Here is a 25,871-nt window from a genome sequence, read left to right as displayed (position 1 = left end):
CGGACTACCGCCATGTCCGCGGACATATCAAAAATCTGAGCGTGGTGAATGTACATTTAAATAGTGTGCCCCATTTCCCCTTTGAAGTTGGCTCTGAAAAGAGCCGTTTTTTTTTTTTACAGATGCTTGACAGACACCTGTTATTTTGTATTTTTTTTCTTGTTTTTTTTTCTTACTTTACTCCTAAAATCTTCACATAACCTTCTCCAAAGCAACCCTTACATTCCAAAATAGAAAGGCATTTCCCGTAAAAGATAAAGAAATGCCATCTTCTTTAAAATGAACAGCATTACTGGCATCAATATTCTCATTATTACAGAAGAACATACCAGCTCTAAGCATGAAGGCACACATGCCTCGGTTGATGACACACCTAGCAATGTTTTGCTGAGGACAAAAAACTGAACTATTGTCCCATATTGCCCTAGGTAGTAATCCAGAAAAAAATACTTTCGCATTTGGAAGGATCTTCATTATGGCTTGAACCAAGCCTTCCAAATCAGCCAACAAAGTAGGGGCACTGACGTTGCCCAAATGGAAAGCACCATAGTGCAAAACTACCACATGCGGACTGTTCATCGTGGCCATATCCTCACAAACTTGTACAATTCCCTGTACATTGCAATCAGGCACAGTGCTCCATACCACCTCCACTCCTTTCACATCAAAGTTCTTTGCAACATGCCTGCATTGAGCGTACTGTTTTAAACCATGCACAAACATATCTCCGAGCACCAACACCCTGACTTTCTCCACTTCTGCCATCTTCACTACACACAGTCTCTTTCAACACAAATCCACAACCTCGACATCTGATTGGCTGATCCGTACAGTCTTCTTTCCTTGTTGGATTTCCTGGAATAACCTGGATGTAGCACGCCCTGTCCACAAACAGCCGCGGTGTCTGCGGACGGCGTCCACTTTACTCTCTGTGCCATTCCCTCATTGCATACAGCTAAGCAATCACACAATACGAATAACGTCCTCAGAACAACCCCATTTTGTGAATTTTCGAACATTTCAGGACAATTATCATTTCATTATTCAACATATTAACATTACAAATATTATACTTTCATCTTGTACTCTGCACACAATGCTATGTTTCTCCATTAGTAGCTCAGTATACTAGATAGAATCCCATAATACAATGCTATTTATATCAATGCATCGTTCAAAGCACTAATAACGGTATGATATTTATTGCAATATCCTTGACACTTTTTTCGCAACATTATAATAAAGTCCCTAGTACACAAATTCCATGAAAAGTACATACACATGTGATGTCATCAGTGATTTCATCAATGACATTTGCGATGTCATCTTTGATGTCCTGGGTGTTAGTCTTAGCAGTGCACGGTGGTGGCGCGAGTTATTTTTCATAGCTTACCATAACTTGCGATTTTCAGGGGTCTTTCGGCTGTACTTAGAACCATACCGTCCCTTAAACAAACTTTTTTTAATATCACGCAAACAATATACAAACATGGCATGCAAAAACGAACTTCTCACAGATGGCTTTACACAGAATGTTGCAAAGCAAGAATTTATGTTCGTTCACAGTGAAGGTCAGCTGCTTCCATTTTTTTCTCGGGCCCCGGAGAGGCTCACGAAGCGGACTATAAGGTTGTATTGTGTTTTGACCTTGACAGACAGAGATTGTGATGAAAGACTTCTCTTGAAGGAGTGTTGCTAAAACGTAAGCGAAGATAAGGATGAAATTTCTGAAACTAAACCACTTTTATATATTATATCACTATGTGAAAGATCGTTCGCACACGCGGAGTCGTATTTTGGGACTGCACTACTTGTAGACCATGGAAATTGCAATTGTACTGTAAGTAACCCTTTAGATTATTTTATACCAAATATAATTACAATAGCGTAGCATTAAAGACCACTCAAGTTGAACTTGTTAGTTGAAAGTGGCATAATGTGTTCTACCGCGCACTATCACCGCCAAATTGATCCCTTGTCGTTTAGAGGGCTCTGAAAAAGGCAGACGACACAGGGTGGGTTAATAGAAATAATTTAACCGGTCTATAGGCGGTCAAGCGCTCTACTCGCTGTGCCACTTCACTGTAGCCTGTCAAGTGGTACAGCGAGTACAACACTCACTTTGACATCCGTGCACACCTTGCTAACGCAAGTTCGAATCCCGGCAAGGCCAAACTCAGCCTTTCATCTTTCCGTGGTCGATAAATGAGCACCACACACTGTGGTTAATAATAAGCACTGCTTAGATACCTCACGGTTCTTAGCGCTATATGAATGGGAAAATATTATTATTTTATTATTAACATACTCCGTTGCACTATCTTCGATAGCAAATAGTTTCACGCCCTAATAAATAAAATGATGATTTTTATTGAAGATCGGCTGGTGAGAATAATTTATGTTTTTTAAAACAGGTATGTGGCCCCATTTTGCCTATTTCACGATTTACAGACTCCAGCGGATGGGGTCTTCAACTTCCAGGTGCAGGTCCAAATATGCAACTTCATGACCCTCACCATTTTATGGGACAATCGCCAAGGACCTTACGCAGTAATAGCGGCTACAAACAACATACCAACCAATAGGGTGGTCTAATGGCTCGTTGTTGGAGCAACCTTCCGATTATCAGAGCGACCATTTACTGCTTTTATCATAAACCAACAGCCTATCTACCGCAAAGGAACAACGCATGGCTCAAAATAAACTTTTGCTGATCGACAGCAGAGACAATAGCAAATCGCTGAATATTCACTAAAGATTTCATGTGAAATAAATGTACTTTACCAAATGTACAATCCTGCTGTTTACTTTTAAACCACAGTTTCATATTCCGAATTGTGGCGCACTGAGTTGTAAGCTGATCTAACACCCTCTGTACCGCGAAGGAACATCGCGTGCCTCAACATGAACTTTTGTGGATCGACAACAAAGACAAATGCAAATTGCTGAATATTCTGTAAACATTTGATGTCAAATAAATGTACTTTACAAAATTTTCAATCTTGCTGTTTGCTTTTAAATCACTGTTTCATATTCCAAATTGTGGCGCGCTGTGTTGTGACATAATATGTGTTGTCTTCCGGGTTCTGTGTAAAGTTACTTAGGACTGCAGAGGACCGGGCGCGTTTGATGACGCATCCTGTAACGTCACGGAGAGAGTCGGGGCATATGAATGCTTTGATAATATCAGGCTTAGGGGCGGGAGATATGATTTAGTGTCGCAAAAGCAAGTCAGCCAGGTCAATAGCGCCAGTCATAGGATTATCAAATAATGTCGGCGCACACCAGCCGGATTTATCGTTTCTTTAGTGGACAAAACGTCGGTTGACGCCCATAGGAAATTGTACTTTTAGCGGACAAAAGGAGTGGTCTTAAAACACTTTCACCCTGACAACTAACAATACAAACAACGTTCTCAGAACACCCCCATTTTGTGTAATTGCAACCATTTCGGGACACCACAAGCGTTCTTAGAACACATTCAACTAGACAGATTACAATACGGATAGCGTCCTGAGGACACCCCCAGTTTGTGTATTTACGAACAATTAAGTACACCACGAGTGTTCATAGCTCATTTTTACCTTCCTTGCGAACGAAAATGACACATACTCCATCCTCTAAACACCCCACCATTTAGTTTATTTACAAAATGTCAGAACAGCCGTGTTCTCCGCGGACAAATCGAACGCAACAAAAACGTCTAGCACATAAAAAAACAAAACATTGAACCTATCTCATACTCCCCCACCCTCCCCAAACACTCTTACACACCAACACACGGCACTAAATACAATTATTTATCCACGTTTCACTGCGCTGTACGCGATCGACGGCGAATACAAGATGGCGGGCGGCACAGAAAATCTGACGCGCTCCACGCCCCTCGCCGTCCAATCAGCGAACACGTCGCATGTCCGCAGACACGACGCAAGCCCATGGGCCAATCGGGGTGCTGTCCGCGGAGCGAACAGGGAAGTCCGTCCGCGAAGCGAACACAGATATCACTAATTTATTTGCCTTACGTTTTGGTCATTTTATAAAAAAACTACTGGACGGATTTACACCAAATGTGCAAAAGCACACTTTTGGGACCAAGTCCCCGCTCCTGCCGCAAATTTGGTGTAAATCCGTCTAGCGGTTTGGCCTGTGGCCGTGCGCAAAGTTTTTTCCCATTCAGTCTATGGGAAAAAAAAAGTTTTGTGACCCCCCTATAACTTTGCCCCCCCTGGAAGAATCCTCACCAAACTTTGCAAAATGATTCAGAGTGACCCTATACTTTTTTTGCAAAGTTTGGTGAGGATCCGTCCAGGGAAAGCGAAGTTATAAGCCGCCCAAAAAGTGCTCTTCCTATGGAAACAGCAACTTAACCATAACTACATGGCCACCACTATGGCCATGTAATATATATATATATATATATATATATATATTAAAGGGCCTGCAGTAGTAGCCCTGTAGCTATGGTTAAGTTGCTCAACACATGGGAAGAAAACATTTTGGGTGGCTTATAGCTTCGCCCCCCTGAACAAATCCAAATGAAACTTGGACCATAGACGCAATGGAAAAAATATTTTGCTCACACCTACAGTCCAAACCGCTAGACGGATGTTCACCAAATTTATCGCAGGTGTGGCGGCTTGGTCCCAAATGCATGCTTGTGTAAATTTGGTGTAAATCAGCCCAGTAGTTATTTTTTTTATTACCAAAACGTAGGTCAAAATAAATTTGTGATTTTCGGTTCAGTCCACCGACTCCAGTGGTCGAAGTGAGCGGGAGCGGTCGGGAGCGGTGCTCCTCTACTTTTTTAAATTACGTGTTACAGCTCCTATACTTTTATTTAAAAAAGAAACCGTTCCGCAATGGTTTAGTTTTAAAATAAAAGTGGAGGAAGACATTGCAGCTTGCAATTTCAGTGCACTGCACTGAACGTTCCCTTAAACAGCAGGTGCAAGTGTTTGGGGGATTGTATTGTGTGTGCGAGGGGTCTGCCGATGGGGTTTGTGGAGAGTGGGTGCAGGCCAGCAGGGAACATAGCCCCACTACTTCTTTTTGTACACTTCGACCACTGACCAACTCACTTCCCTATTTGCTCCGCGGACAGTCCTCCCATTGGTCCAGTGGCCGACATGAGGTCTGTGGACATAGGGCAAGCCTGCTGATTGAATGGGAAAAATCGTGAGGTGCGTCAGATTTTCCAAAACGCCCACCATGTTGGATTCGCTGACATTTGCCATTGTCCGCGGACATTGCTCTTGGGGAAAAGTCTGGAAAACACATCTTGGGTCATTTAGTGATGCAAAGAGGGTCTGGGACTGGTGGGGGAGTTGATAAAAGATGATATGGGATTGAATGTGTAGGTTGAAAAAGTCCAGGCAGGTGTCATAGCTGCTCGCAGACACTGTGTTAGTTCGAGGACAGCGCCGTGAATTGGTGTCTTGGAAAATACATTTAGGGTTATTTGATGTCTGGAAGAGGGCATAGAAATGGCAGGGAAGTGGAATGGAGGTAATGTTGAGCTGTTTTTATATGTGAAAAGGGGGTTTGGAAATGCCTCAGAGTCCACCGTCAATTTCACTCTCCGCAGATATCATTTTGATTGCAGGGGTTCAGGGTGAGTAAAATTAGTTTTTATATAGTTAATTGTATTGTAGTGGTTGAGGCCAGTGGCCAGAGTCTGGGGGGCATGGCCGCAGGCCATGGCACCAAGATTATGTGCACTGGGCACAACCACCACCGCCCTAATATGTGTATAGTAATTATTGGTAATGTAGTAGGAGTATGGAAAGAATTACATCATAAGTAGCAATATGTATATAATAAGTGTATGAATGTAGTGGGAGTACAAAGTGTTTTTAATATGGAGGAATTATGTAATTGAACCGTATACGGTACTTGATTATAATTGCTGTTGCTACTTAGTGTTGTAGCAGTATGAATCTGAAATCTCTGGTTTATTTTCTGTGGGAAAAAACAGTACAATTGGTGAAGCAGGATAGTTCAAAAGCTGTAGATGTCTACACATTTAAATGGACACCCTCATAAATAGTACATTCTAAGGACTATGTGTGGTACAACATTAGTGTATGACACACTGTTGTTGTATTGAGGTTAAATAATCATTGGGGAAAAAAATCAATACTGGATTAAAACAACCTGATTACAGTTACTTGAGTGTAGGTGTGGTAGTATGTTTGTTTGAAGTATGTTGTGATTAAGGGAATGCTTGAAGTAGTTAGATACCTGTTGGTATATTCTAACTACATTAGAGGTTAGAAGACGTTTTGTCGTATAAGAATTGAGATGGTGTATTTGAAGTGCTTTGCAATGATGGGTGATTTTCAAGTAGTTAGATACCTGTTGGCATATTCCAATTAGATTGACTTTCAAAAGTGCTATTGTAGTATTATGGATGTAGTTATTTACCTACTGGTATATTCTAACTGTTAATTTTGCTATAGTTTAGTGACTGAATTTGGGTTGCAGGAATATTAAGTAGGCATTTGTTATATTTTCTGCTAACCTGTGTTTTGGAGTAAAGGAGGTAACGTTACATTCAAACCAACCACTTATTTTTTTGACACATATGTTTAATGCCCTGAAGTGATTGTGGCACCAGTGTGGGTTTTCTTTCCAAGAGCTACTTGGCCTTGTGTGAAGCCTGTAAGCTTACAGTTATTTTTGGTACCTTCTGAATTGTACCCTAGAAGCAGTAGTATGACATATTGACTATGTGAGTTATTTGTATGGTGGAACGATTGTCTGAATTGCAAGAAGTGCATAATATGCCATTATTTGAATTCTGCAAAAGCTGCTGAAATGGAATGGATTCAGAATTTGGTATGGATACATATACACATCGTTCATTAGGGATGTGCTCCGTTGAAACATGGTTGCAGAGAGTGCATGTATGTTTCCACATGTATGAAATTTGGAAGATTTCATTTATAGGGATGTTTTTGGTTTGCAGTACTTGTAGTACGCACATTAGGAATTCTTGTGGACCTCCTGGTGTGTTTATGGTGCATTTTACCATTCCTGCACAGTCTATGTAATTGTAGAGATCTGCTAGTAGGCCCGGGTCATTAGAGAAGTGGGGCTTAAGAGCAGGAACTTCAAGATAGGGTAGGAGGTTATCCTTAGTTAAGTTTCGTGCACTTCTAACCAATGCTGGAGGTGCATAGGTGAGTGTTTTAGTAGTGGTAACTCTGGTAATGGAGAATTGAATGAGGTGGTGGTCAGTCCAGGGATATGGTGAGTTGGAGCTAACGATGGCAGAGCAGTTGTGTTCAGCCAACCAGTTGAGCGTGCAACCTTTGCAGTGAGTAGGGTTTGTGAATTTTTGCATGAAACCCATGTCCTTAATTTCTTTTGTGAATGCTGCGGCTGCTTTGTCTTTTGGGTTGTTAAGGCCCAAGTAGAAGTTGCCAAGTAGAATAGATCTAGTGGAGGTCTTGAGGTTATCCCCGAGTAGATGCAGTAGATGTCCTTGAAAGTCTGTGGCTGGGCCAGGAGGCCGATAGACAAGGTGCATTGAAATTGTGGAATTGGGGGAGATGGATAGTTTAGCAGAGATGGTATCAGCATTATCTTCCCAGGGGGGTTGATCATTCTGAGAGGGACCGCTTCTTTAGAAATAATGGCTACTCCTCCCCCTTTCAAAATCTTCGTATCTTGTCGGAGAATGGTGTAGCCTGGTCAGAGAACCAATGAAATTGCAGGACCTGCTGCTTTGTGAAGCCAAGTCTCTGTAATGGCTAGGATGTCGAGGTCGGTGAGGAGGTAAGATTCATTGTCACGTTAGCATAACACTTTACTCCAGTTGTGTTTCTGAATTTAAATGGACCAGCGAGTTCTGTTTGTTATCTTCAGTAGAAAAGCACTGTCAATTAGAGATTTTAAGGGTAGATCGTGATGTTTCACATGTTTTTATAAGATTTTGAAGAACTACAGTGGAACGTTTTTTCTAACATCATTTAAGGATTAGGTTCATTAGTAGGTCTGCTTTTCTTTGTACAGAATGTTTTACATTTTGTTTTTGCAAGAGGGGCGTTACCTTCTTTAGCTGGGGCTAGTTTAGTCTTGTTTAGTGAGGTTACTATTTCTTGTGTTTTAATGTTTTCTATACATTTTTTAAGAGGTGGATGTCTAAATGCTGTACTTTTATTCTTATCGGTTCTACTTTTTGTTTCTTTTCTACAGAGTTACTGTTTAGTAGGCATTTTGTTGTGTCTGTTGGGAAAAGAGATGAATAGTGCTGTTGATTGTGAGGTGGTATATATTAGTGGTTGGTAGGGTTGTGAGAATAAGTGTGTACAGAGCTTTGATGATGTTGGGTTAGTGAGTAAGGCAGTAGTGGTGGTTGGAATATGTACGGTGATAGTGCTGTTTTGAGGAACAAAGTGGGTATTGCAATGGTGGTGTGTGGATGGGAATAGTAAGAGTGTGAATGTTAGAATATAATGTTCTAGAGTGAAAGAAATGCTGGTTTGAAAAGAGTAGTCTGGGGTAAAATATATAGTTGAACCGTGTTGCTATAATTGCATACATATACCGGGTAAATTAATGTACTTACTTTGTTGGATGTGAAGGGTATTCATTTTTTGGTTATTGATTTCAGTGATGTGCTTCTTTTCTGTAATTGTTAAAGAAAGTTAGTGGGTATATGTGGTAATGGCAAAGTACTTTTAGTAAGCAAGGTCCATATTTATAAAGGAAGGAGTGGTCGGTAAAAAGTTAAAACATTGGTGGATGTTTAAAAATGGTTGCTTTTAGGATCATTTCCATAAAAGTTAAGCCATGCATATCTGCATTTACAGAAGCTCTGTAATGTTTTGTAAAAGAGAAGAAACATTGATGGAAATGATTTGTAGTACACTTATAAATGGCAGTTGGTGTTTGGAAGTTTAATTTGTTAGCAACATGTGCATACTTGGCAACATGATGCATTCTAATCTTTAGATGTTTATGTAGTGCTATATTATTTGTTTTGCTTTCTGGGACTTGTAGTTCCACTTTTACCACTTTGAAAGTTTGAGTACAAGTCACAGATTCTAAAGAAAAAAGTAGGACTGCATACGCAGCTGAAGATTGTACAGGGTTATTTTAGGAAGTATATGTGTACTGTCCGTATATTAAACTGGCACACCCTGAGTGTAAATACAAATGTTATACACATCTATTTGATCTGCTTTTACTTTGTTTTATGAAAAAGTGACACAGTACTGCTGTAAATGTAGATATGCATTTTTTAACTTTATTAAAAATGCTTCCAAAATGTTTTGGGGAAAGCACAGTATTTTATATGTTTATTTGATGTACATGTCACAGTTTCGAATGTTAAAGTTAGATGTGTTTTTCCTTTGCATTCTGGGACATGTAGTTTGAGTTTTATAATGGGGGAAGTGGAATTGGAAGTGAGAATACCAAGGGAAAAAGAAAGACTTTAGAAGCACCCAACAAATTAAACTGGCAGACACTAAGTGCCATTTAAAAATGGTCTATAGATGTATTTCATGTGCTTTTCCCTTATTTTATGAAACAGTGACACAGTGCTGTTATACATGCACACAACTATTTGTTTACTTTCATCACAAGGTTTGTAAATAGACACAGGGCCTCATTACGACCCAGGCGGACTTCGCGGTGCTAAATGCACCGCGAAGCATGGCGGAAAGCCGCCGATAGCGCCATGGGGGTTGGCGGATTTACCGCCCCATTCCGACCTCGGCGGAGCGGTAAATCCCCAATCCCCATTCTGCCCTTCCCCATTCCCATTTTTGCCCCATAGGGTATAATGGGAGTGGGGAAGGAGTTAATTACGCCACCGTAAAATACGGTGGCGTAATTAACAACGAGGTCCCGTAGCGCCATGGTTTTCTCCGGCTGGTAAAACCAGGCGGAGAAAACCTCCATGGCGCTACGGGAACTCGTAGTATGGCGGAGAGGTACGCCATGCACTACGCTGGCGTAACACCCTCTCCGCCAGGGTCCTAATGAGGCCCACAGTTTGAAGCCCACAGCGTTGCAATTGTGAGCAGGTGATGAATGCTGGAATGCATTGCATTTTCTAGAGTGGTTAAAGCAGGGACCCTATATATATATATATATATATATATATATTTTACACAGCCCGCGGTAGCGGCTCTGTAGTTATGGTTAAGTTGCTAAACCCATAGCAAGAACACTTTTTGGGCGCCTTATAACTTCGCTCCCCCTGGACGAATCCTCACCAAACTTTGCAAAAACAGTATATGGCTATCTCTGAATTTATTTGCAAAGTTTGGTGACGTTTTGTTAAGGGGGGGCGGTCAAAGTTATAGGGTGGTCCCAAAATGTATTTTTTTCCCATAGACATAATGGGAAAAAATGTCTGTCGTGCCTACAGCCCAAACCGCTGGCAGATTTTCACCAAATCTGCGGCAGGAGTGTGCTTTTGTCAATTTGGTGTAAATCCATCCATGTGTTATCTATGTCCGCTCTGCGGACACACTTACCCGTTTGCTCCGTGGACAGGACACCGATTGGATGATCGGCTTACGTCATGTCTGCGGACACTCGACGTGTTCTCTGATTGGCTGGGATGAGGCGTGCAGTGCGTCAAATTGTTTCGATGAGCCTGCCATATTGGATGCACGGACATGCGCTGGAACTGAGCTTAAATGCAATTTTGGGGAGTGTGTTGGTGCGTGCCTGGAGAGGGTGGGGGAGTAAGAGATGGGTCAAATGCTGTATTTGTTTAGGTGGGAGAAGGCTGTGATGTGTTCGCGATTTTAAAAGTGTCAAAATGTATTTTCATACAATAGTTATATAATTTAGCCCCGACTTGACAAAATCCATTCAGTCCTTACACAAACATTGAAGGTTGGGTCTATAATCTTTCTCAAAACTTTCGTCAAATGGCAACAAAGTTGTAAATCTATTTTGTAGCACCCCAGGTTCCCGCCTTGTGCATTTCACTTTGGTATATTAAGCCGTTGGAACACTCCCAACAGTGATAACAAACTGCCACACCCATGATTCTCTGTGGGTGCTAGAGGTAAGCACGTCCTCTACCTCATCTTCTTGGTCCTCTTAATTGTCTTTGAAAGTACTACGCTTTTTCTGTTGTGTAGGTCCTCCAGCTGGTGGTGGTGGTGGTGGCTCTTGGGGAGCAGTGAGGGCAATAGCCGATGCCATTTTTAAGAGAAATAGCAGTTTTACTAATATTCTTCCAAGTGTATGCTTTGCACTAGGTTGTTAATGGATAATGAGTAAGTTTAGGTGTAAGAGCTGTGCAAGGGTACACTTTGAGCTTGAAGGTTCCTAGATCAGTCGACATTTGTGATGTCATCTTTGATGTCCGGGATGTTAGTCTTAGCAGTGCACGGTGGTGGCACGAGTTATGGTTGCTTAGCTTACCATTACTGGCGAATTTCTGTTTTTTTTTGGTTTTACTTGTAACCAAAACTTCCTTTTAACAACATTTTTTCAAGTTTTTTCATTGAATATATATATATATATGGATTTATCCCTCATTTCAAATTTACTGCGGGTGTGTTTCAGCTCCTTTATTCTTTCATGTACTTTACCCCATTCCATCATGGCCGCCCGCATTTCCATTCATAGCCATGGCTTACTGAATTGATTGACAGAGTAATAGGATTTAATTTTTTTATGTGTATTTCTACCAGCTAACTCTTTCTCCCCTTACGTGATCAAGAGCTCAGTGTAGCGCGAAATGCGTTGTCTGCAGGTCGTGCACCATGGCGTCCTGCTTCTGTTTGTCTTTGTGTTGCTGCTCATTTTACTGCATATTATTTTGTACAATGTTTTTCTTTTGAAACATTAAAAACATACGTATTTACAACAGTGTTTTTTGTGTTTGTCTGGGATCTTGGAGTTCACCACTAGTGCCTGGCCCGCGGGAGTGCAGTTCACCTTTTCTCTTTTTTTTGAATATATATATATATATATATATATATATATATATATATATATATATATATATATATATATATATATATATATATATTCAGTAAAAAAACTTTGTTAAAGGGACGTTATGATTAAGTTGCGCTACTAAAAACCTATGAAATTTAGTGAAAAAACTTTGTTAAAGGGACGTTATGGTTCAAAGTAAAACCAAAAAACCCCTGAAATTCGGCAGTTATGGTAACATAAGCAACCATAACTCGCGCCACCGTGCACTGCTAACACTAACACCCAGGACATCAAAGATGATATCACAAATGTCATTGATGACATCACTGATGTGCATAAAAACTCTGTACAAGGGATTCTTATAATGCTGACCAAAAACTGTCAAGGATCATTGGGATAAATATCATGTGCTAATTAGTGCATTAAGCAATGCATTGATATGAATAGCATTCTATTATGAAGTTCTATCCAGTATACTAAGCTACTCATGCAGAAACATAGGCAGTGTGTGCAGCATACATGATGAAGGTGCCATATTCATAATCTTGCCATGTTGAATACTGAAATGATAACTGCTTTCTTATTAGAGTTTTGCGTACTGTGAAACATGTAATAAGTAGATAATAAAACCCACTTAATACATAATTATTCCAGACAAAACACAAAGAGGCAACAACACATACAAATATGAGTATATACAGGGACAGTGAAGTAAACAAAAAAGCAGAAATAGTAGCAGAAAGAGTTCATAACCTAACTGATTGTCTTTATGCAGAGAAACTATTTCTTGATTTCAAAGCTGCTACTTACCATATGTATGTGTATCACATGATGTGACTGCACCCAAAGGACAGGAGAGTGAGTATAATGTATACAAATATGAGCATATACAGGGAAGGTAGAGTAATAAAAATAAAACTATGAGAAAGTGCTGATAACCCTAATGATTATCTTCATGCACAGAAAGGATTGCTCTCTTTCAAGCCTGTGTCTTCCGCTATGTATATGTTTCATATGATGTGACTTGACCCTAAGTCTACAAATATAGTACCTTTTCAATTTTTACTTCCTGACTGTTACTGAAGAAAACTATGTGGCTTCGATATGTCAGTAAAGGATAAAAAGGGAGAGCCAGTCATGTGATGTCATCAGTGATGTCATCAATGACATTTGTGACGTCATCTTTGATGTCCTGGGTGTTAGTGTTAGCAGTGCACGGTGGCGCAAGTTATGATTGCTTATGTTACCATAACTGCTGAATTTCAGGGGTTTTTCGGTTTTACTTTGAACCATAACGTCCCTTTAACAAAGTTTTTTCACTAAATTTCATAGGTTTTTAGTAGCGCAATTTAACCATAACGTCCCTTTAACAAAGTTTTTTTACTGAATTTCATAGGTTTTTAGTAGCACAACTTAACCATAATATCCCTGACTTCATATCCATGTAACATAGAACATACTAAACCCCTCGTAGTGATTTTCATGTCCGCGGACTACCGCCATGTCCGCGGACATATCAAAAATCTGAGCGTGGTGAATGTACATTTAAATAGTGTGCCCCATTTCCCCTTTGAAGTTGGCTCTGAAAAGAGCCGTTTTTTTTTTACAGATGCTTGACAGACACCTGTTATTTTGTATTTTTTTCTTGTTTTTTTTTCTTACTTTACTCCTAATATCTTCACATAACCTTCTCCAAAGCAACCCTTACATTCCAAAATAGAAAGGCATTTCCAGTAAAAGATAAAGAAATGCCATCTTCTTTAAAATTAACAGCATTACTGGCATCAATATTCTCATTATTACAGAAGAACATACCAGCTCTAAGCATGAAGGCACACATGCCTCGGTTGATGACACACCTAGCAATGTTTTGCTGAGGACAAAAAACTGAACTATTGTCCCATATTGCCCTAGGTAGTAATCCAGAAAAAAATACTTTCGCATTTGGAAGGATCTTCATTATGGCTTGAACCAAGCCTTCCAAATCAGCCAACAAAGTAGGGGCACTGACGTTGCCCAAATGGAAAGCACCATAGTGCAAAACTACCACATGCGGACTGTTCATCGTGGCCATATCCTCACAAACTTGTACAATTCCCTGTACATTGCAATCAGGCACAGTGCTCCACACCACCTCCACTCCTTTCACATCAAAGTTCTTTGCAACATGCGTGCATTGAGCGTACGGTTGTAAACCATGCACAAACATATCTCCGAGCACCAACACCCTGACTTTCTCCACTTCTGCCATCTTCACTACACACAGTCTCTTTCAACACAAATCCACAACCTCGACATCTGATTGGCTGATCCGTACAGTCTTCTTTCCTTGTTGGATTTCCTGGAAAAACCCGGATGTAGCACGCCCTGTCCACAAACAGCCGCGGTGTCTGTGGACGGCGTCCACTTTACTCTCTGTGCCATTCCCTCATTGTATACAGCTAAGCAATCACACAATACGAATAACGTCCTCAGAACAACCCCATTTTGTGAATTTTCGAACATTTCAGGACAATTATCATTTCATTATTCAACATATTAACATTACAAATATTATACTTTCATCTTGTACTCTGCACACAATGCTATGTTTCTCCATTAGTAGCTCAGTATACTAGATAGAATCCCATAATACAATGCTATTTATATCAATGCATCGTTCAAAGCACTAATAACGGTATGATATTTATTGCAATATCCTTGACACTTTTTTCGCAACATTATAATAAAGTCCCTAGTACACAAATTCCATGAAAAGTACATACACATGTGATGTCATCAGTGATTTCATCAATGACATTTGCGATGTCATCTTTGATGTCCTGGGTGTTAGTCTTAGCAGTGCACGGTGGTGGCGCGAGTTATTTTTCATAGCTTACCATAACTTGCGATTTTCAGGGGTCTTTCGGCTGTACTTAGAACCATACCGTCCCTTAAACACACTTTTTTTAATATCACGCAAACAATATACAAACATGGCGTGCAAAAACCAACTTCTCACATATGGCTTTACACAGAATGTTGCAAAGCAAGAATTTATGTTCGTTCACAGTGAAGGTCAGCTGCTTCCATTTTTTTCTCGGGCCCCGGAGAGGCTCACAAAGCGGACTATAAGGTTGTATTGTGTTTTGACCTTGACAGACAGAGATTGTGATGAAAGACTTCTCTTGAAGGAGTGTTGCTAAAACGTAAGAGAAGATAAGGATGAAATTTCTGAAACGAAACCACTTTTATATATTATATCACTATGTGAAAGATTGTTCGCACACGCGGAGTCGTATTTTGGGACTGCACTACTCATAGACCATGGAAATTGCAATTGTACTGTAAGTAACCCTTTAGATTATTTTATACCAAATATAATTACAATAGCGTAGCATTAAAGACCACTCAAGTTGAACTTGTTCGTTGAAAGTGGCATAATGTGTTCTACCGCGCACTATCACCGCCAAATTGATCCCTTGTCGTTTAGAGGGCTCTGAAAAAGGCAGACGACACAGGGTGGGTTAATAGAAATAATTTAACCGGTCTATAGGCGGTCAAGCGCTCTACTCGCTGTGCCACTTCACTGTAGCCTGTCAAGTGGCACAGCGAGTACAACACTCACTTTGACATCCGTGCACACCTTGCTAACGCAAGTTCGAATCCCGGCAAGGCCAAACTCAGCCTTTCATCTTTCCGTGGTCGATAAATGAGCACCACACACTGTGGTTAATAATAAGCACTGCTTAGATACCTCACGGTTCTTAGCGCTATATGAATGGGAAAATATTATTATTTTATTATTAACATACTCCGTTGCACTATCTTCGATAGCAAATAGTTTCACGCCCTAATAAATAAAATGATGATTTTTATTGAAGATCGGCTGGTGAGACTAATTTATGTTTTTTAAAACAGGTATGTGGCCCTATTTTGCCTATTTCACGATTTACAGACTCCATCGGATGGGGTCTTCAACTTCCAGGTGCAGGTCCAAATATGCAACTTCATGACCCTCACCATTTTATGGGACAATCGCCAAGGACCTTACGCAGTAATAGCGGCTACAAACAACATACCAACCAATAGGGTGGTCTAATGGCTCGTTGTTGGAGCAACCTTCCGATTATCAGAGCGACCATTTACTGCTTTTATCATAAACCAACAGCCTATCTACCGCAAAGGAACAACGCATGGCTCAAAATAAACTTTTGCTGATCGACAGCAGAGACAATAGCAAATCGCTGAATATTCACTAAAGATTTCATGTGAAATAAATGTACTTTACCAAATGTACAATCCTGCTGTTTACTTTTAAACCACAGTTTCATATTCCGAATTGTGGCGCACTGAGTTGTAAGCTGATCTAACACCCTCTGTACCGCGAAGGAACATCGCGTGCCTCAACATGAACTTTTGTGGATCGACAACAAAGACAAATGCAAATTGCTGAATATTCTGTAAACATTTGATGTCAAATAAATGTACTTTACAAAATTTTCAATCTTGCTGTTTGCTTTTAAATCACTGTTTCATATTCCAAATTGTGGCGCGCTGTGTTGTGACATAATATGTGTTGTCTTCCGGGTTCTGTGTAAAGTTACTTAGGACTGCAGAGGACCGGGCGCGTTTGATGACGCATCCTGTAACGTCACGGAGAGAGTCGGGGCATATGAATGCTTTGATAATATCAGGCTTAGGGGCGGGAGATATGATTTAGTGTCGCAAAAGCAAGTCAGCCAGGTCAATAGCGCCAGTCATAGGATTATCAAATAATGTCGGCGCACACCAGCCGGATTTATCGTTTCTTTAGTGGACAAAAAGGCGGTTGACGCCCATAGGAAATTGTACTTTTAGCGGACAAAAGGAGTGGTCTTAAAACACTTTCACCCTGACAACTAACAATACAAACAACGTTCTCAGAACACCCCCATTTTGTGTAATTGCAACCATTTCGGGACACCACAAGCGTTCTTAGAACACATTCAACTAGACAGATTACAATACGGATAGCGTCCTGAGGACACCCCCAGTTTGTGTATTTACGAACAATTAAGTACACCACGAGTGTTCATAGCTCATTTTTACCTTCCTTGCGAACGAAAATGACACATACTCCATCCTCTAAACACCCCACCATTTAGTTTATTTACAAAATGTCAGAACAGCCGTGTTCTCCGCGGACAAATCGAACCCAACAAAAACGTCTAGCACATAAAAAAACAAAACATTGAACCTATCTCATACTCCCCCACCCTCCCCAAACACTCTTACACACCAACACACGGCACTAAATACAATTATTTATCCACGTTTCACTGCGCTGTACGCGATCGACGGCGAATACAAGATGGCGGGCGGCACAGAAAATCTGACGCGCTTCTCGCCCCTCGCCGTCCAATCAGCGAACACGTCGCATGTCCGCAGACACGACGCAAGCCCATGGGCCAATCGGGGTGCTGTCCGCGGAGCGAACAGGGAAGTCCGTCCGCGAAGCGAACACAGATATCACTAATTTTTATGCCTTATGTTTTGGTCATTTTATAAAAAAACTACTGGACGGATTTACACCAAATGTGCAAAAGCACGCTTTAGGGACCAAGCCCCCGCTCCTGCCGCAAATTTGGTGTAAATCCGTCTAGCGGTTTGGCCTGTGGCCGTGCGCAAAGTTTTTTCCCATTCAGTCTATGGGAAAAAAAAAGTTTTGTGACCCCCCCTATAACTTTGCCCCCCCTGGAAGAATCCTCACCAAACTTTGCAAAATGATTCAGAGTGACCCTATACTTTTTTTGCAAAGTTTGGTGAGGATCCGTCCAGGGAGAGCGAAGTTATAAGCCGCCCAAAAAGTGCTCTTCCTATGGAAACAGCAACTTAACCATAACTACATGGCCACCACTGTGGCCATGTAATATATATATATATATATATATATATATATATATATATATATATATATATATATATATATATATATTAAAGGGCCTGCAGTAGTAGCCCTGTAGCTATGGTTAAGTTGCTCAACACATGGGAAGAAAACATTTTGGGTGGCTTATGGCTTCGCCCCCCTGAACAAATCCAAATGAAACTTGGACCATAGACGCAATGGAAAAAATATTTTGCTCACACCTACAGTCCAAACCGCTAGACGGATGTTCACCAAATTTATCGCAGGTGTGGCGGCTTGGTCCCAAATGCATGCTTGTGTAAATTTGGTGTAAATCAGCCCAGTAGTTATTTTTTTTATTACCAAAACGTAGGTCAAAATAAATTTGTGATTTTCTGTTCAGTCCACCGACTCCAGTGGTCGAAGTGAGCGGGAGCAGTCGGGAGCGGTGCTCCTCTACTTTTTTAAATTACGTGTTACAGCTCCTATACTTTTATTTAAAAAAGAAACCGTTCCGCAATGGTTTAGTTTTAAAATAAAAGTGGAGGAAGACATTGCAGCTTCCAATTTCAGTGCACTGCACTGAACGTTCCCTTAAACAGCAGGTGCAAGTGTTTGGGGGATTGTATTGTGTGTGTGAGGGGTCTGCCGATGGGGTTTGTGGAGAGTGGGTGCAGGCCAGCAGGGAACATAGCCCCACTACTTCTTTTTGTACACTTCGACCACTGACCAACTCACTTCCCTATTTGCTCCGCGGACAGTCCTCCCATTGGTCCAGTGGCCGACATGAGGTCCGTGGACATAGGGCAAGCCTGCTGATTGAATGGGAAAAATCGTGAGGTGCGTCAGATTTTCCAAAACGCCAACCATGTTGGATTCGCTGACATTTGCCATTGTCCGCGGACATTGCTCTTGGGGAAAAGTCTGGAAAACACATCTTGGGTCATTTAGTGATGCAAAGAGGGTCTGGGACTGGTGGGGGAGTTGATAAAAGATGATATGGGATTGAATGTGTAGGTTGAAAAAGTCCAGGCAGGTGTCATAGCTGCTCGCAGACACTGTGTTAGTTCGAGGACAGCGCCGTGAATTGGTGTCTTGGAAAATACATTTGGGGTTATTTGATGTCTGGAAGAGGGCACAGAAATGGCAGGGAAGTGGAATGGAGGTAATGTTGAGCTGTTTTTATATGTGAAAAGGGGGTTTGGAAATGCCTCAGAGTCCACCGTCAATTTCACTCTCCGCAGATATCATTTTGATTGCAGGGGTTCAGGGTGAGTAAAATTAGTTTTTATATAGTTAATTGTATTGTAGTGGTTGAGGCCAGTGGCCAGAGTCTGGGGGGCATGGCCGCAGGCCATGGCACCAAGATTATGTGCACTGGGCACAACCACCACCGCCCTAATATGTGTATAGTAATTATTGGTAATGTAGTAGGAGTATGGCAAGAATTACATCATAAGTAGCAATATGTATATAATAAGTGTATGAATGTAGTGGGAGTACAAAGTGTTTGTAATATGGAGGAATTATGTAATTGAACCGTATACGGTACTTGATTATAATTGCTGTTGCTACTTAGTGTTGTAGCAGTATGAATCTGAAATCTCTGGTTTATTTTCTGTGGGAAAAAACAGTACAATTGGTGAAGCAGGATAGTTCAAAAGCTGTAGATGTCTACACATTTAAATGCACACCCTAATAAACAGTACATTCTAAGGACTATGTTTGGTACAACATTAGTGTATGACACACTGTTGTTGTATTGAGGTTAAATAATCATTGGGGAAAAAAATCAATACTGGATTAAAACAACCTGATTACAGTTACTTGAGTGTAAGTGTGGTAGTATGTTTGTTTGAAGTATGTTGTGATTAAGGGAATGCTTGAAGTAGTTAGATACCTGTTGGTATATTCTAACTACATTAGAGGTTAGAAGACGTTTTGTCGTATAAGAATTGAGATGGTGTATTTGAAGTGCTTTGCAATGATGGGTGATTTTCAAGTAGTTAGATACCTGTTGGCATATTCCAATTAGATTGACTTTCAAAAGTGCTATTGTAGTATTATGGATGTAGTTATTTACCTATTGGCATATTCTAACTGTTAATTTTGCTATAGTTTAGTGACTGAATTTGGGTTGCAGGAATATTAAGTAGGCATTTGTTATATTTTCTGCTAACCTGTGTTTTGGAGAAAAGGAGGTAACGTTACATTCAAACCAACCACTTAATTTTTTGACACATATGTTTAATGCCCTGAAGTGATTGTGGCACCAGTGTGGGTTTTCTTTCCAAGAGCTACTTGGCCTTGTGTGAAGCCTGTAAGCTTACAGTTATTTTTGGTACCATCTGAATTGTACCCTAGAAGCAGTAGTATGACATATTGTCTATGTGAGTTATTTGTATGGTGGAACGATTGTCTGAATTGCAAGAAGTGCATAATATGCCATTATTTGAATTCTGCAAAAGCTGCTGAAATGGAATGGATTCAGAATTTGGTATGGATACCTATACACATCGTTCATTAGGGATGTGCTCCATTGAAACATGGTTGCAGAGAGTGCATGTATGTTTCCACATGTATGAAATTTGGAAGATTTCATTTATAGGGATGTTGTTGGTTTGCAGTACTTGTAGTAAGCACATTAGGAATTCTTGTGGACCTTCTGGTGTGTTTATGGTGCATTTTACCATTCCTGCACAGTCTATGTAATTGTAGAGATCTGCTAGTAGGCCCGGGTCATTAGAGAAGTGGGGCTTAAGAGCAGGAACTTCAAGATAGGGTAGGAGGTTATCCTTAGTTAAGTTTCGTGCACTTCTAACCAATGCTGGAGGTGCATAGGTGAGTGTTTTAGTAGTGGTAACTCTGGTAATGGAGAATTGAATGAGGTGGTGGTCAGTCCAGGGATATGGTGAGTTGGAGCTAACGATGGCAGAGCAGTTGTGTTCAGCCAACCAGTTGAGCGTGCAAACTTTGCAGTGAGTAGGGTTTGTGAATTTTTGCATGAAACCCATGTCCTTAATTTCTTTTGTGAGTGCTGCGGCTGCTTTGTCTTTTGGGTTGTTAAGGCCCAAGTAGAAGTTGCCAAGTAGAATAGATCTAGTGGAGGTCTTGAGGTTATCCCCGAGTAGATGCAGTAGATGTCCTTGAAAGTCTGTGGCTGGGCCAGGAGGCCGATAGACAAGGTGCATTGAAATTGTGGAATTGGGGGAGATGGATAGTTTAGCAGAGATGGTATCAGCATTATCTTCCCAGGGGGGTTGATCATTCTGGAAGGGACCGCTTCTTTAGAAATAATGGCTACTCCTCCCCCTTTCAAAATCTTCATATCTTGTCGGAGAATGGTGTAGCCTGGTCAGAGAACCAATGAAATTGCAGGACCTGCTGCTTTGTGAAGCCAAGTCTCTGTAATGGCTAGGATGTCGAGGTCGGTGAGGAGGTAAGATTCATTGCCACATTAGCATAACACTTTACTCCAGTTGTGTTTCTGAATTTAAATGGACCAGAGAGTTCTGTTTGTTATCTTCAGTAGAAAAGCACTGTCAATTAGAGATTTTAAGGGTAGATCGTGATGTTTCACATGTTTTTATAAGATTTTGAAGAACTACAGTGGAACATTTTTTCTAACATCATTTAAGGATTAGGTTCATTAGTAGGTCTGCTTTTCTTTGTACAGAATGTTTTACATTTTGTTTTTGCAAGAGGGGCGTTACCTTCTTTAGCTGGGGCTAGTTTAGTCTTGTTTAGTGAGGTTACTATTTCTTGTGTTTTAATGTTTTCTATAAATTTTTTAAGAGGTGGATGTCTATATGCTGTACTTTTATTCTTATCGGTTCTACTTTTTGTTTCTTTTCTACAGAGTTACTGTTTAGTAGGCATTTTGTTGTGTCTGTTGGGAAAAGAGATGAATAGTGCTGTTGATTGTGAGGTGGTATATATTAGTGGTTGGTAGGGTTGTGAGAATAAGTGTGTACAGAGCTTTGATGATGTTGGGTTAGTGAGTAAGGCAGTAGTGGTGGTTGGAATATGTACGGTGATAGTGCTGTTTTGAGGAACAAAGTGGGTGTTGCAATGGTGGTGTGTGGATGGGAATAGTAAGAGTGTGAATGTTAGAATATAATGTTCTAGAGTGAAAGAAATGCTGGTTTGAAAAGAGTAGTCTGGGGTAAAATATATAGTTGAACTGTGTTGCTATAATTGCATACATATACCGGGTAAATAAATGTACTTACTTTGTTGGATGTGAAGGGTATTCATTTTTTGGTTATTGATTTCAGTGATGTGCTTCTTTTCTGTAATTGTTAAAGAAAGTTAGTGGGTATATGTGGTAATGGCAAAATACTTTTAGTAAGCAAGGTCCATATTTATAAAGGAAGGAGTGGTCGGTAAAAAGTTAAAACATTGGTGGATGTTTAAAAATGGTTGCTTTTAGGATCATTTCCATAAAAGTTAAGCCATGCATATCTGCATTTACAGAAGCTCTGTAATGTTTTGTAAAAGAGAAGAAACATTGATGGAAATGATTTGTAGTACACTTATAAATGGCAGTTGGTGTTTGGAAGTTTAATTTGTTAGCAACATGTGCATACTTGGCAACATGATGCATTCTAATCTTTAGATGTTTATGTAGTGCTATATTATTTGTTTTGCTTTCTGGGACTTGTAGTTCCACTTTTACCACTTTGAAAGTTTGAGTACAAGTCACAGATTCTAAAGAAAAAAGTAGGACTGCATACGCAGCTGAAGATTGTACAGGGTTATTTTAGGAAGTATATGTGTACTGTCCGTATATTAAACTGGCACACACTGAGTGTAAATACAAATGTTATACACATCTATTTGATCTGCTTTTACTTTGTTTTATGAAAAAGTGACACAGTACTGCTGTAAATGTAGATATGCATTTTTTAACTTTCTTAAAAATGCCTCCAAAATGTTTTGGGGAAAGCAGATTATTTTATATGTTTATTTGATGTACATGTCACAGTTTCGAATGTTAAAGTTAGATGTGTTTTTCCTTTGCATTCTGGGACATGTAGTTTGAGTTTTATAATGGGGGAAGTGGAATTGGAAGTGAGAATACCAAGGAAAAAAGAAAGACTTTAGAAGCACCCAACAAATTAAACTGGCAGACACTAAGTGCCATTTAAAAATGGTCTATAGATGTATTTCATGTGATTTTCCCTTATTTTATGAAACAGTGACACAGTGCTGTTATACATGCACACAACCATTTGTTTACTTTCATCACAAGGTTTGTAAATAGACACAGTTTGAAGCCCACAGCGTTGCAATTGTGAGCAGGTGATGAATGCTGGAATGCATTGCATTTTCTAGAGTGGTTAAAGCAGGGACCCTATATATATATATATATATATATATATATATATATATATATATATATATATATATATATATATATATATATATGTATATATATATATATGTATATATATATATATATATATATATATATATATATATATATATATATATATATATATATTTTACACAGCCCGCGGTAGCGGCTCTGTAGTTATGGTTAAGTTGCTAAACCCATAGGAAGAACACTTTTTGGGCGTCTTATAACTTCGCTCCCCCTGGACTAATCCTCACCAAACTTTGCAAAAACAGTATATGGCTATCTCTGAATTTATTTGTAAAGTTTGGTGACGTTTTGTTAAGGGGGGGGGTCAAAGTTATAGGGTGGTCCCAAAATGTATTTTTTTCCCATAGACATAATGGGAAAAAATGTCTGTCGCGCCTACAGCCCAAACCGCTGGCAGATTTTCACCAAATCTGCGGCAGGAGTGTGCTTTTGTCAATTTGGTGTAAATCCATCCATGTGTTATCTATGTCCGCTCTGCGGACACACTTACCCGTTTGCTCCGTGGACAGGACACCGATTGGATGATCGGCTTACGTCATGTCTGCGGACACTCGACGTGTTCTCTGATAGGCTGGGATGAGGCGTGCAGTGCGTCAAATTGTTTCGATGAGCCTGCCATATTGGATGCACGGACATGCGCTGGAACTGAGCTTACATTCAATTTTGGGGAGTGTGTTGGTGCGTGCTTGGAGAGGGTGGGGGAGTAAGAGATGGGTCAAATGCTGTATTTGTTTAGGTGGGAGAAGGCTGTGATGTGTTCGCGATTTCTGCGGACATAATGAACAGTGGGCGCACTACTGGCTTTTTTAGTTTACTATGATGTTGGTTTCAGGTCGTTAGAAGAGCATTGGGTGAAGAGGGTATGTAGTGAAGAGTTTCTACGTTGGTTGTAATTATTTTTTAGAATGTTAATTGAAGTGGGTAGGTTTTGAGGTGGATGTATTCTTTTTTTGGGTTGTGGTCATTTGGTAAGTGTTTGTTTCTATGGGTGTGTTATGCTGCAGTGGTTGTGGCCAGGGCCTAGAGTCTTGGGTGCATTGCCGAAGTGCCGTAGACCTGCAGCCATGCACCCAAGACTCTAGGCCCTGGCTGAAACCACTGCAGCATAACACATCCATGTTAGCAAAGATTTTGACTGTGGTATGTGGGCTGCTTGGAGGATATGTTTTTAAAAATGTGTGTTCTGATTGGTAGTAGTGTAATACTGTTTATAGGACAGTGAGATGATGTGTCTTTGTTTGTTGCATTGTGTTCAGATTGTTGGTATTGAAGACTCTAGGCATTTTGGGTTGTATTTATTGGCGAGGTGTTTGTTTGCATGGCTGTGCTATGTTGTGTTGGTGGTGAGTTTAATTATTATATACTTAGTGTTTCTTTTGGTGAGGCTGTATGAAGAGTTTTGGCCACGCCATGCTGTCAAGATTGTAGTGTTTGGCAACAAGCGCTGCAGCATAAGATACCCATGGAAGCAAACATTTTGGATTGCGGTGTATGGTCAGGTGTTTTCTTGAAGGGGTGTGTTATGCTGTGGTGTTTGTGAGTCCAATTTTACTCTGAAGAAGAGTACCAATAGCAATTCCAGGACATCCCTTGTTTTCTGTCTATTTAAGTAACTTTGGGTCTCACTGTAAGTTACTAGGGCAATCCAGACATTGACCCCTTGGTCACTATTATTAAAGAGGCACCGCTCCACCCTACTGATGAGGTGCAATCAGACCGAAACACATGTCTGGGGTTGCTGTTGGTACTTTTGTTCAGAGTACAATTACCTAGCTTTTCAGTTCTGGAGTGCCCCTGGGCAGGGCAAAGAGTGATATGATTGGGATATTTCTCCTCTGTGAAAGATAGTGAGCTAAAGAATCTGGGTAAGGCTCTCGCACCCAGGACTACTGTCTGGCAGAGAGACTCCCATGATCCCCCATGTTTTTGCATATTTACTTAAGTTTGGGTCCTACCCTAAGTTACTAGGGGAATGAAAAAATTATTATTATGTATTTACTATGTGTCTGTATTTGTGAGGTGGCAAGACCCCCCACAATTCACCTCGCTAGTGACACAAAGTGGGATAGTACAAACACACGTGTGCACATTATAGGACATTCTCGTACGAGCACATTTTGTCAGGGCTCCAGATGTCCTGCTTGAAAAAAATGTTCATGTGATTTGGCATGTGAAAAGCAGATGGGCTGAGGTGACACGTGGTCTGGCCTGCCTGTGGGAGTCTCTGGGAGTTAATCCGTAGAAATGTCGGCCGCATTGGTGAACGGTAGGAAACAAAACAGATCTTTTAAAAATATATTTCTAAGGCACTACGTTGTAAAGGGCTATTTGCTGCCATTGTGAGTGAAGGTCAGCGGCGTTGAATTTTTGCTTCCAAGCTGAGGAAACCTACGCATTAATTGTTTTTTGACCTTGAACCAAAGCTAACATTCAAAAAGGAATTTCATGACGGGAGGGATTTTACACTGTCAAGTATGATAAGGTTCACCATTTAAAAACTAGACAAAGGAACATGTAATTTCACTTTATAAAAATGTGTTACCCTGAACGGGGTGTCAGCTTTACGTCGAGAGAATGGAAAAGCCAAATATTATGTAAGTTTTACTCTCGACGATTTTATAGAGCAACAAGTCAATTTATCATTTGCCGACCATTATTGCTGCCTTACATTGTACTCGGTTGTTGTTCGTGTCA

This window comes from Ambystoma mexicanum, chromosome 5q, assembly GCF_040938575.1.
Source record: "Ambystoma mexicanum isolate Mex_15411 chromosome 5q, UKY_AmexF1_1, whole genome shotgun sequence".
NCBI classification, from domain to species: Eukaryota; Metazoa; Chordata; class Amphibia; order Caudata; family Ambystomatidae; genus Ambystoma; species Ambystoma mexicanum.
This window is presented reverse-complemented; position numbering follows the sequence as displayed.